We start from the raw sequence: 12,070 nt of genomic DNA, 5'->3' as shown, positions 1-12,070 counted from the left end.
GGGCAATGCTAGGCTGAGTCTGACCAGCTCGAGGAATAGGTCCGCTATTGACGAGCCGAGCCCGATATTGACAGGCGGATAGTGAGGTCTTTTCCACTCGCCTTATTGCCCGCGATGGGGCGGCAATCTGGCTTGGACTGTACTAGACCCCGGTGATATCCCAGATTTTTGAGCTGTATTGATGTGGACTTAGATGAGGATTTGTATGCTTGAGTTGCATTTCGCATTGCATGGCCTTGGTAGGGCCGACATCATTCATGCTTTGCACCGTATGGTCTTGGTATGACTATGGTATTCTTGGCATTTATTAGCATGTTCCGCATTACTCTGATACTGCATAACTGCATTACCACCTTAAGCATACACTTTTACCACCCTCTAAGCTTTCTATAAGCTTATGCACGACCGTTGCGTGCAGGTGACGTTGGATCGCAGCAGCGCTGAGGCTTGGACGCGTGGCTGATCATTTTGGAGTTTTTGTTCATCATCATTGTATTTTCCTTTATGCTCATTGTACTTGTAAAGTTTTTGATCATAGTGAAAATGTGATGGAGTTTTTGGGTTGTTGTTTGTGGGTTATGCCTTTGGTTATGCTTATTACTAATCAAACTGATGTTGAAAATCCTCCTTGTAGCATCCCAGGATCGGAACTTGGCGAATGGGCGCTGGGAGCCGAGAATGGGGTTCTATGGAGGCTGTCGGCGCCGGATTCGGCGATCGAAAATTTTGTGAGACCGGTTTCCGAGTTTGGGGCGTGACACCGACGGCCTCCATAATACCCTATTCTGGGCTCCTAGCGTGCATACGTTAGATTCCGATCCTGTGATCTTACAAGGAGGATTTTCCAACGTACATTTGTCTTGTAATAAGCATAACCACAAGTTTACCCAAATCACAAAGGCAATATCAAAATCACATATCCACTAATATAAACATTTGAATACAATGCTGAAAGGGAAAAACATATGTAAAAATCAAAACTCCAGAAGTCAACAACATGCTCCATGCTCAACACCGCTGCATACTAACGCCACCTGCACACATCTATCGTGCATAAGCTTATAGAAAGCTTAGAGGGTGGTGTAAGTGTGTACACAAGGTAAGTGCTAAGTAAGCAATATAAGAGAAATCAGAGTAAGCGGAAATACTAACAAGCTCATAATTCATACAATATCAGAAATACTGGCAAGTTCATAAATCATACAATATCAGAGTAATGCGAAAACATACTGAAAGACCCATAATTACCATCAGCCCTATCCAGGCTATGCAATGCAGAAATATAATAAAAACAATATCATATACTAATGAAGCAATGTAGATCAGCTTTGCAATGCGGATACAGTAAGCCAAATATCAGATGCCGATGATGCAATGCAATATGCAAATCCTGATGAGTCCACGAATACCGACAGTCGTATCTAGGCCGTATAAATGCATAAACATAGTAACCCTAAATCCATATGTTGCGGATGTAATGCGATATGCGGTGCGAATGATCATGATGGAGTGTGAAGTCGGGATGATAGTATATAGTATCGCAGGCTATAGGGTCCATCACAAGGGACTTCTATCTAAACCAATCCCATACCTAAATTTGGATAGTCAGACTCAATGTGGTAAACTCCTGATCTCAGGTTAGTTGTGCGCCCCAACCGAAATCCTGGCCATTGCGGACGTACACGTAACAAATATTTACGCACCACCAACCCGAGTGGATAATGAATGAATGAGTATGCAACTCCTGCTCAATAAGTCCACATATCAGTACTGTTCATCTCTGGGATCATCACCGGGGTCTATTACACTCTACGCCAGCTTGCCGCCCCTATCCGAGCGCACAACTGGGTAAGTGGAAGAGACCTCACTATCCGCCTACCAATATCGGGCCCGACTCGTCGATAGCGGACCCATTCCTCAAGCTGGTCAAACTCAACCTAGATATTGCCCCCTCACTCAGGCGGGTAAGGTCACACCCCCTCCCAACCGACCACGACACAGTGGGAGACGCGGCCTACTGGTATACGGCCCTCATGCGCTCATATATATCCACTCGGTCTCGATGTTGGGGCGTCCTCTGGTACCAAGAGGTTTAGAAATTTATCTATGACAGTCCGATGCTAGAACAAATTTTCGGTGTCCCGTCTGGCCATCCACAATATGCCTGTGGAGGCTACGGCCCTGATGTCGCTAGGGTACACGATGCAAGATGCATAAGTCACACAATCTAGTCATACATCAATCCTTCGCATACCGTACGCTCATGTGAGATAACCTCCGCCTATTTGGGAGTCTTATAACAATCTGCCCAATGACATATGTAATGGCCAACCACATCTCATAACAAACATGCAGATGATACGTACGGGCATGTATTATGATGATATGCAGTCACATACTCATAATCGGTATCAATAACCGGCATCGACAATCGACCTCGACAATGTGGACATTTAACCAACATTGCCCTCATGGCATGGCCCTCATAGAGCCTAACATACAATGGACCCATGGCCCCACACGAGGGCCAATTATACAACACCATGGGCCTCACTCAAGAACTTAATACACATCTAGATGGGCCTCACTCATGGGCCACATATACATCAAGTGGGTCACGTCTCATGGGTCTAATATACACGACAGGTGGGCCCTGCACATGGGCCTCAAATACATCAAATGGGCCATGTACCTGGGTCTCGAATACATCAAGTGGGCCACACATCATGGGCCTAATACATATCACAATGGCCCTTGCCTTTAGGCCACAAATACATCACAATGGGCCTTGCCCATGGGCCTCAGATTCAGCAGGTGGGCCCCATCATATGGGCCTTAAATACAAGGTAGATGGGCCCTATCACATGGGCCTCAAAATACAAGGTAAGTGGGCCCTGTCATATGGGCCAAAATACAAACAGGTGGGCCCTGCACATGGGCTAATAATACATCATGATGGGCCTCATGGATAGGCCGCATCAATGGGCTTTAAGTGGGCTTGGATTACACCAAAATTCATTTCAATAGTTGTAGATGTATCATGTGTATCACTGTACACTATTATAGGGGTACATGGTTCACTAATGTGATCAGCACTGTCCAAACATTTCCCAAGTAAATCAACACCACCCAACCATTGCCTATATAAATCAACACGGTCCAAACATTGTCCAGCACTATCTGAACGATGTGGATATTAAATAAATAAATCAAAGTGGACCCCACGTCCATCCAAATGGATAGACGGTGTGAATATAGAATACGCATCATGGAAGGCCACATACATCAAGGTCGGCTCCAATCAGCACCGTCCAAATGGACGGTGTGAATATGGACACGTACCTCTTAATACGCCCCACACCACAGAAGGTAGATGGACGGCGTTGATGAAACACATATATAACAGTGGGGTACATGGCCGAACGGCCTGGATGAACACATACCTCACAATGGTTCCCACAAAACTGGACGAATGGCGTGGGTATACAACACATATATCTAGTGGTCCCCACGGAACTTACTGACATCAACTACAATAGTAATATAGCCGGTGGGGCCCTCCGATGTACAGTTTAGATGTAACACATAACTCATGTGGGTAACTCCTATCAATGAGTCTCATGAATAGTCTACGCAATGGCATATGCCATGATCAGTCACTACTCATATCAAGCATACATATGATGTGTATGGGCATGAATCATGGAGTTACACAAAGTAAGGTGATGAACTATCCTCACAACGAAGATGGGCCTAGGTGGCCTACACCTAACAAGTATGAGCCTATTAATGGGCCCTAGGGAGAGTTATAATGCAGACATTTAACCAACATTATTCTTACAATGTGGATGTCAAACCATCACTGCTCCCAAGGTATAGCCCGCCATAAAGGTCAACACATAAACCAGGGTGGAATCACATTCAATGGGCCTTATGTACATCCCATTAGGCCTCGACCCATGGGCCTCCAATACATCAAATGGGCCTCACAACATGGGCCTCATGTATATCAAGGTGGGCCTCAATGGATGGGCCATAACTACATCAAGATGGGCCTCCTCAAATGGGCCTTATAAATATCAAGGTGGGCCTCAACAACGGGCCACAAATACATCAAGGTGGGCCTAATCACATGGGCCTCATGTATATATCAAGGTAGGCCTCAACAACGGGCCTCATACACATCAAGGTGGGCCTAATCACATGGGCCTCATGTAAATATCAAATGGGCCGCACCAATGAGCCTCACCAACCACACCATTCACCTATATGCTTAAGATCAATTTAGAGCATAAAGAAAATAAATTATATTGAAAGGTTATCTGGACCGCATTCTAAATATAAGTGGCGATAATGATTTCCACCATTAAAAATTCTCAAGGCCCACTGTATCATTTATTTTCTATCCAATCTGGCCATAAGGTCACACAGACCTGGATTAAGAGGAAAGAAATTTCCTAATGATCCAAAACTTACGTGAAACAAAAGGTTTCAATGGCAGACACTCACTCCCCACTACTTTTTGCTATGTGGTCCACTTGATCCTAGATCTGTCTAATTTTTAGTCTCAAGCCTGTAAGACAAGCTGGCCAAATGGTTGGACGGTTTGGATGCAACACATGCATCATGGTGGGTCCCACCGTCCAGGTGTGGATAAAACACATAAATCATGATGGGTTCCACCGTCCACTGCTGTGGACGGTGCGAATAAACACATACATCATTGTGGTTCCATGTGGGGCCCACCATAATGTTTATATGCCGTCCAATCTGTTGATAAGGTCACGCTGACCTGGATGAAAGGAAAAACAAATTTCATAACTGATCCAAAACTTCTGTGATACCTAAAAGGGTTTCAATGGCAGCCATTCAATCACCATTATTTCCTATGATGTGGGCCACCTGAGCTCTAGATAGGGCCGATTTTTAGAGGGGGCTCACTTCAAGAAGGGGCCCACCCAATGAACGGTGTGAATGAATAACACACATCATGGTGGGGCCCACGGCTGGACCGTGGGTCCTCTGTCCGCTCGCCTACACGTAGCGAGTGCTGCCTGCGTGCCTCTGGCAGCAGCAGTATCTGCTGCATATATTTTTTTTATTTTTTTTGAAATCTGTTTTTTTTATAGTTTTTCATGCGCGGGGCCCACATCTCCGCTTTAACCATTGCACTCTATGACTCAAGACAGATCAAACGAGTCTAATATTCGACGTGTTTCGGCGTGTAGAAAAATTTAAGGTGAATTTAAACAGTGAAAATCACTATTTTCAAAGGTATGACCCCCCAATTAGTTAGATCAGCTTCATTTTTCGGCTCAACGCCTAAAATGAGTTGGGAAATAGGATGGACGGAATGGATTTGATCCTTGCATCAAGGTAGGGGCCTGTATGAACAACCCTTCCCAAAAGCTTTTAACCAAAGCTAATATTTGTGTTTCCAAGCTCACGTCCAGACGCTGGACTCTTTTTGGGCGTGCAAATAAATCATTAAGGTGGGCCTTGCTTAGGTGGGCCACCACATGGCTGAGTGGTGTGGAACATACACATATATAAAGTGAGCCCCACCTAGAAATGGCTTGGATCAAATACATGCTTCATGGTGGGGTCCATCCGGATGGGCCACACAACCACATCATCACACACCATAAAAGAAAGAAAGAGAGAGAGAGAGATAGACACACCCGTGTGATGGAGGGACCCCGATACTATGGGCCCTCCCTTACATTCAATCACACATCAAGTGGGTCCCAATACATGTGGGTCCACCAAATCAAGGATTAACGGTGGAGATTCCTTCTCCACTAAAATGAAAGGTCTAGATGACCTCTAACCATGCAAAGAAAATAAACATCATGATGGGGTCCATGGAGAATGGCCCCATCATGAAATAATCATGAGAATCAAGGTGGGCCATCGGCCACACCTAGGGTCCAAAGTGAGATCCATACCATCCATCGGTAGGCCTCACTTAACCCATCATCAAAATATGACAATTTAGCATATAAAGCACCCACCTCAAGATCTCTTATTCATTCTTCCATCAACACGTTCTATAGCTCCAAAGAATATGATCTAACGGTTGAGATGAGGCTTGAAGGGTGGGATTAGGAGATAGGAAGGTGGGCCACACTAGCTTCTCCATGGAAGCTTGAGAAGCTTGGACGGTGGGGCTTAGATTGCTTGGGAGAGTGAGAGAGAGAATGAGAGGTGATGGGAGAGAGGGATGGTGAGTGATGTAAGTAGGTACTTTGTTGTAAGAAAAGGTTGACTTTTGGGGAGGGTGGTTGTACTTGGGGATGGGTGTGAGTGATAGGAGTGTACTTGACATTTGATGTGATGGATTCTCTTGAGATTTACAACGCGCGGTGTTTTTTTCAAATTGAACGCGGGCCCACATCTCCTGGCCAGGGTATCACCTCAGCGCGCGAGACGCGGCATCGGAACCGTGACGACGGCGCGGTTGCTAGGGTACAAGGCTCAGGTTGATCCGACTCTGGAATACAGGACACGACTTAAGGTTGCGTGTAACTGCAGAAAATAGATTGTGGGTTTATCGAAATTCGACCGGGAGGACCGCGGAAGCCTACGTAACAGTACGGGCTAGGATACGGGCCTCACAATTACTACATCGCAACCCTATACTTGGAGTAGTGAACAAGTTTTTGGCGCCGTTGCTGAGGATTGACTGTTACGTTTCCTGATATTAATTAGTTTTGGGATTAATTTAAGATTAGGTTAGGATTAGGTTTTTCTTTTTTCTGATTTTTAGAAGCTAACCTAACTTTCCTGTTTTGTAGGATTCTGAGATAGACTTTCTAAATTAGTAATCTTTTTCTAGTTTTTTCTATTTTTCTATTTTTAGATTAGGTCTTAGTTTCTATTTTTAGAAATTTTCTAATTATAAGATTTCTTTTATTTTTATAATCTAACTTACTTTCTAATTCTAGGTTTAGAACCTTCCTTTAGAAACTTTCTATTTTTAGAAACTGACCTGTTTTGTTTTGTTTTTCAAGTTTTAACTTAGGAATCTCTAATCTGGTAACTTCTTTCTAACTTCTCCTCTTACTTTCCATATTGCTGTAGGAATGTTTTTCTTTTATTTTTAGGATTAGATTCAGAGTTAGGGGTTTCACATGTAAGAGTGGGTACGTCATTATGCTGAGATGGATATGAGATATTGGGAGATTAATGATGAAACTACCCACGTCTCAAAATTTTTCTGAAAACATCATCGAGAATCGACTGGAATATAATTCTCTACCGGTTAAGAAGTCCTTACACGATCATAAGCGGGAGAACAATTACACCCTACGGACAGTACGTGAGTGTTGGGGTTATCATAACTATGAGAGTAAGAATTATTATCATCCATCAAACAAGAAGAAAACAATGAGGGATTATATTTTGGGTGATAATATGTATCAACAACCATCATACTCTCCCACGTACGATTCGTATGATTATAACCAATGGAAACATCAAAATTGGGAAGATGAGCCAACAACATGTTATAATGATTATTCTCTTGGATCCTTTATCTTTGAGATCCAACCAGAAATGATCCAAGAGGATTCATTTCATCGTAACATGGACTGTCTTGTGGAAATTAGAAAAATATTAGAAGTGCTTAATTTGTGTATGGATAAGATAGTGGAGGCTAGTTCACCCCAGCCTCAAACCAGTCTAGAAATACAATGCAAGGAAAGTGATCCTAACTTGCTTTTGGAGAACTCTGAAATTTGGAATGAAGAGTTAGATTGTGTTAATAAGCATATGGTTCACTTTTTCGATGAGTCGATCTCGATGACTGTCCAAAGGAATGATCGAGAGATGTTGTTATCTTTCAAATATAATGATTATGACACACTTCACTCACATGATATGTCTGATTTTAATAATGAGAAAGATGTTAGTTTATGCGAACCTCAACCCAATCTAGGAATAGAATGTGAGGAAAGCGATCCCATCCCAAGTGTGTACTGCACTGAATTAGATGATGATAAGTATTGGGATGAGATTCATGAGAGCACAGTTTAAGATTCACTGGATTCAATCTTAAGTTTGGCCCATATTAATGATCAAGAGCTCCAGGAAGTTGTTATTCATAGTGATTTACTCCACCTGTCTAACATGACCGATTTAAATGCGGAGGATGAACCACTTTTAACTAACCCTTCCAATCTTTGTGAGGTATGTCTAGATCACTCCTCTGAAGTGAATGATGATATGATTTGGGAGATGAACGATTTGCTCGATATGACTCTGGAATTTGAAACCACCCAGTTGAAGTCACCATCTGAGCTGTACACTTTAGACGATTCAATGCTTCTACTGAGTAGCTTCAATGAACAGAGTGTTCACATCAATTCTTTGCCTATTGATTTTCAATCTGTCTGTGCAAGGTAATAGTAAGAGAGCATGTGTCCATCCACTTCCAGAGACGATGGAATCCTTGGGCAGATTATCATAAACTTCAATGAGGAAAATAAGTCACTCTCAGCTGAATTTTCCAATTCTTTGGATGATTGCTTTACACACTTTACGGATTCAAATGACCCCATGATACAAGAAATAGTGGATGCCTCACAAGACAGTACCTCGGTAGTTATCATGGACCGAGAGAACCCTTATTTTGAAACCCCTCCTTCCCCAGATCCTGAATGTTTCCCATTAAGGGAGGAGGAGCTAAAAATTAAACCAGAGTCTGAAACTTCGGACTATGTTGAGACTACATCACTTTCTGAAAATTTTTCTGAATTCTATTTACTTGTACTCTCTGATTCACCATGGGATACTAACTTTGACACTTTTTCTATTATAGGTGAATCATATATACCTTGGATACCTCAAGCGATTGAATGACAATTTTTTGCTAAGGTACATAAGTTTCTCTAGACATTCATGCTCTAGGGCATCCAAGCCTATTGCAAAAAAGGGCTTTTGGATGATCTTGTTGAAAACCTACTGAGAAATTTATCAAGATATTGGCCGGAAGAGGAACCTTGTGGCATGATCGAATAGCTTTTTCCCTGCTTTCATAGGACTAGGGTAGTTTGCTTTTTGTCGTTCTAGGATAGTCGGCTTTATGCCGTTAGGATAGTTTTCTTTCCAAGTTGTTCTAGGATAGTTTGCTTTTGTTGGCTTAACTCTTATGCTGACCCACCTTCATGTTGCGATCTCTTTGGAAAGAAGCCGTACAGTCTCCACGTTAGGTATTATCTTTCCATCACTTCTCTTTTACCTTTCGTTATCTCACATGCATTGCATGCTTACATCTTTTACATTGAGGACAATGTAGATTTTAGGTTGGGGATGAGAGATTAGGTTACCTAATCAGTATTTTCTTGGTCTTGAGCAAAAATTATGAAAATTTTTAAAATTTTTCTGAAAATTTTGTGAATTCGAGTGCTTTTGAAGGCCATCCTTGATTTAGAAGTATAAGATACGTAATGTTGGTGATTTATGACTCTTAGATTCAGTTATCTGTTAGATTTCATAGTTAAGTTTAAATTATTAATTCATGATTCGATGTTTTAAACATTGATTGAGTCATGATTTCACATGTCACATCTCGCTTACACATTAAGGTTTTAATTTGATATTGAATTGTTAACTTGGTAATCATTAAGCAAGGAAGGTAACACTTGGAGAATTTGTCCATCATGTTCAATAAGAAGAAATGAAAAAAAAAGAAAAAAACAATCAAACAAAAAGAAAAGAGAGAAAAAGAGAATACCCAGGTAAAAAAACAGTTGTCGTCGAAAAGGGCTACCTATTAAAGATCTTTAAAAAGATTGACATAGCGTGAAAGTCATCGATGGAAAAATCAAAAGCAGGAAGAATGAAAAGTTGAACTATAAGGCAAGTTTTGGTTTAGGTTATGGTTATCCTGAATGCTCTTGTGATTATCAATGTTATCATGAAAATAAAAAATTGAGCCTTTAATTGTGATAAGTTTAGGTTTCACTACACACCTATGGAACTCAATGTTTAGAATTGTTTAAATTGATGGATTAATACTTTTGAACATCGCTATGAAGTTTACCATGTGCTTGAGTCTATGAGAAGGTAATGCCCAACATTGATGTATCTTGGAATTCTATGATCTAGATTGCTTTTCAAAAAACAGCTTGAGTTTATAAAAATTTATCCTGTAATTCTCAACTTATTTTTTGCATATTTTGCTCGGGAGTAGCAAAATGCTGGTTGGAGATTGTGTTGAGGGTCAAATATTGCATATTAGACCCCAATTATTACCTGATTTTACATACATGATAATACTTAATGTCCTATTTTAATTGTGTTTTTGTTGCAAGGTGAATTTAAAGAGCTTGGACTGAAAAGGGTATTAAAAACATGGATCAACACTCTAAAATCACTAAGGAAAGGAAGAGACCCCAGGTGACCAGGATCGAAGAATTTACACGCCAAAGATCTGAGAAAAATCAAGAGATTAACGATCAAGACGCATAAAAGTCGTCGAGAATGCAAGATTACAGGGTTCCCACCATCTGTTTGGTTCGAAACTTTATATCTGGAATGAGGACCCCAAATGAACCATACATGTCAAAATTTAGCCATTAGATCTTTGTGGAAGTGGTCCAACGGATAGATCAACCACCAAATCACTGATTTGGGACTCACCTGATATCTGGATATGCGTCAATTTTGGACTCAACCTTTATAATAAGATGAGAAAATGATTGGATGGTGTGGATGCCTTCAGAACACTACCATGGACACTGCAATATACATGTCCTACCCCTAATCACTCAAGAAAACCACATTGCATTCGTCCATTTACAAAACTGACAGTACAATCACCCAGATACATGACTAGAATACCAACCATCAAGTCTTCCTATTTTTGCATGTCATCTGTTAAGGGTCAAATATTACATATTAGACTCCATTTATTACGTGGATTTATGAACATGGTACTATTTAACGGCTCAATTTAATCGTGTTTGTGATGCAAGGTGTATTTACGAGCTTGGACTGAAAAAGGGTGCTAAATGCATGGATTTGACGCTTCAGAATCACCAAGGCAAGGGATGGGCCCCAGGGGAGTGAGATCGACAGATTTACATGCCAGAGATCCAAGAAAATCAAGAAACTGAAGCTCGAGTGGCCCGAAATTGGTCTAGAATGCAAGATCGCAGGGTTCCCACCATCTGCTCGACTCGAAACTTCATACATGGCCTGAGGACCATGAATTAACCGCACACGTCGAATTTCAACCATTCGATCCCTGTAGAAGTGGCCCAATAGACAGATCAGCCCCTTAAATCCTTAAGTGGGGCCCACCTGATCTCTGAATACTCTTCAATTTTGGACTCAACGCCTTAAATGAGGTGAAAAAAAGGATGAACGGTACGGATTTCTCACAAGCATCACAGTGGACCCTAAATATACAGTGAGTGTACATAGTGTACACGCACTGGCCGTGCACCGGACGGTCAGCCCGGTCAAAGACGGGCTGACCCGTCTTCTTCTTGCGCAGGAACAGCGGACGGACGCTGTCCGTCCATTTTTCAGTAGTGGGGCCCACTCATCATCTGGTTCGATGATCCGAACCGTTCATTCGTTCCAAGGGTTAGCCACAACCGACACCTAGGTATCCTTTCTCCTTCATGCAAGCATGCGTGTGAAGATCTCAGCCGCATGTAAGATGAACGGTAGCACAGAAGATCGTATGCGCCACACCGATTTCATTCCAAAAATAGTCCTTTCCGAATGGTTTTTTGAGATAATTCCAATGGACGGATTGGATTTTCCTTTATACCCTGATCATGGGCCCACTGACTTTCACAGCGTCGATGCGAAAGCTCTGTTTCGCAACAGAGCTTGCGATTTTCCTTTGTGGGCCACCATCATGATGCGATGTTCTGATCCGGACCGTCTATTAGAATTCTACGGGTCAACTGGCCAAGGCCTAGGTGTCAAGTTTCCAAGAAACAGTGAGGATATGATTTCAGCCATTCAAACGAAGGATGGACGGTGTAATGAAAACTCCGTGGGCCACACCAAATTTAAGCCATAACACGTCATTCCCGATTGGTTTTTCGAG

This window comes from Magnolia sinica, chromosome 8 (genome assembly GCF_029962835.1).
Source record: "Magnolia sinica isolate HGM2019 chromosome 8, MsV1, whole genome shotgun sequence".
Classification (NCBI taxonomy): domain Eukaryota; kingdom Viridiplantae; phylum Streptophyta; class Magnoliopsida; order Magnoliales; family Magnoliaceae; genus Magnolia; species Magnolia sinica.
Note: the sequence above shows the minus strand (reverse complement) of the source record.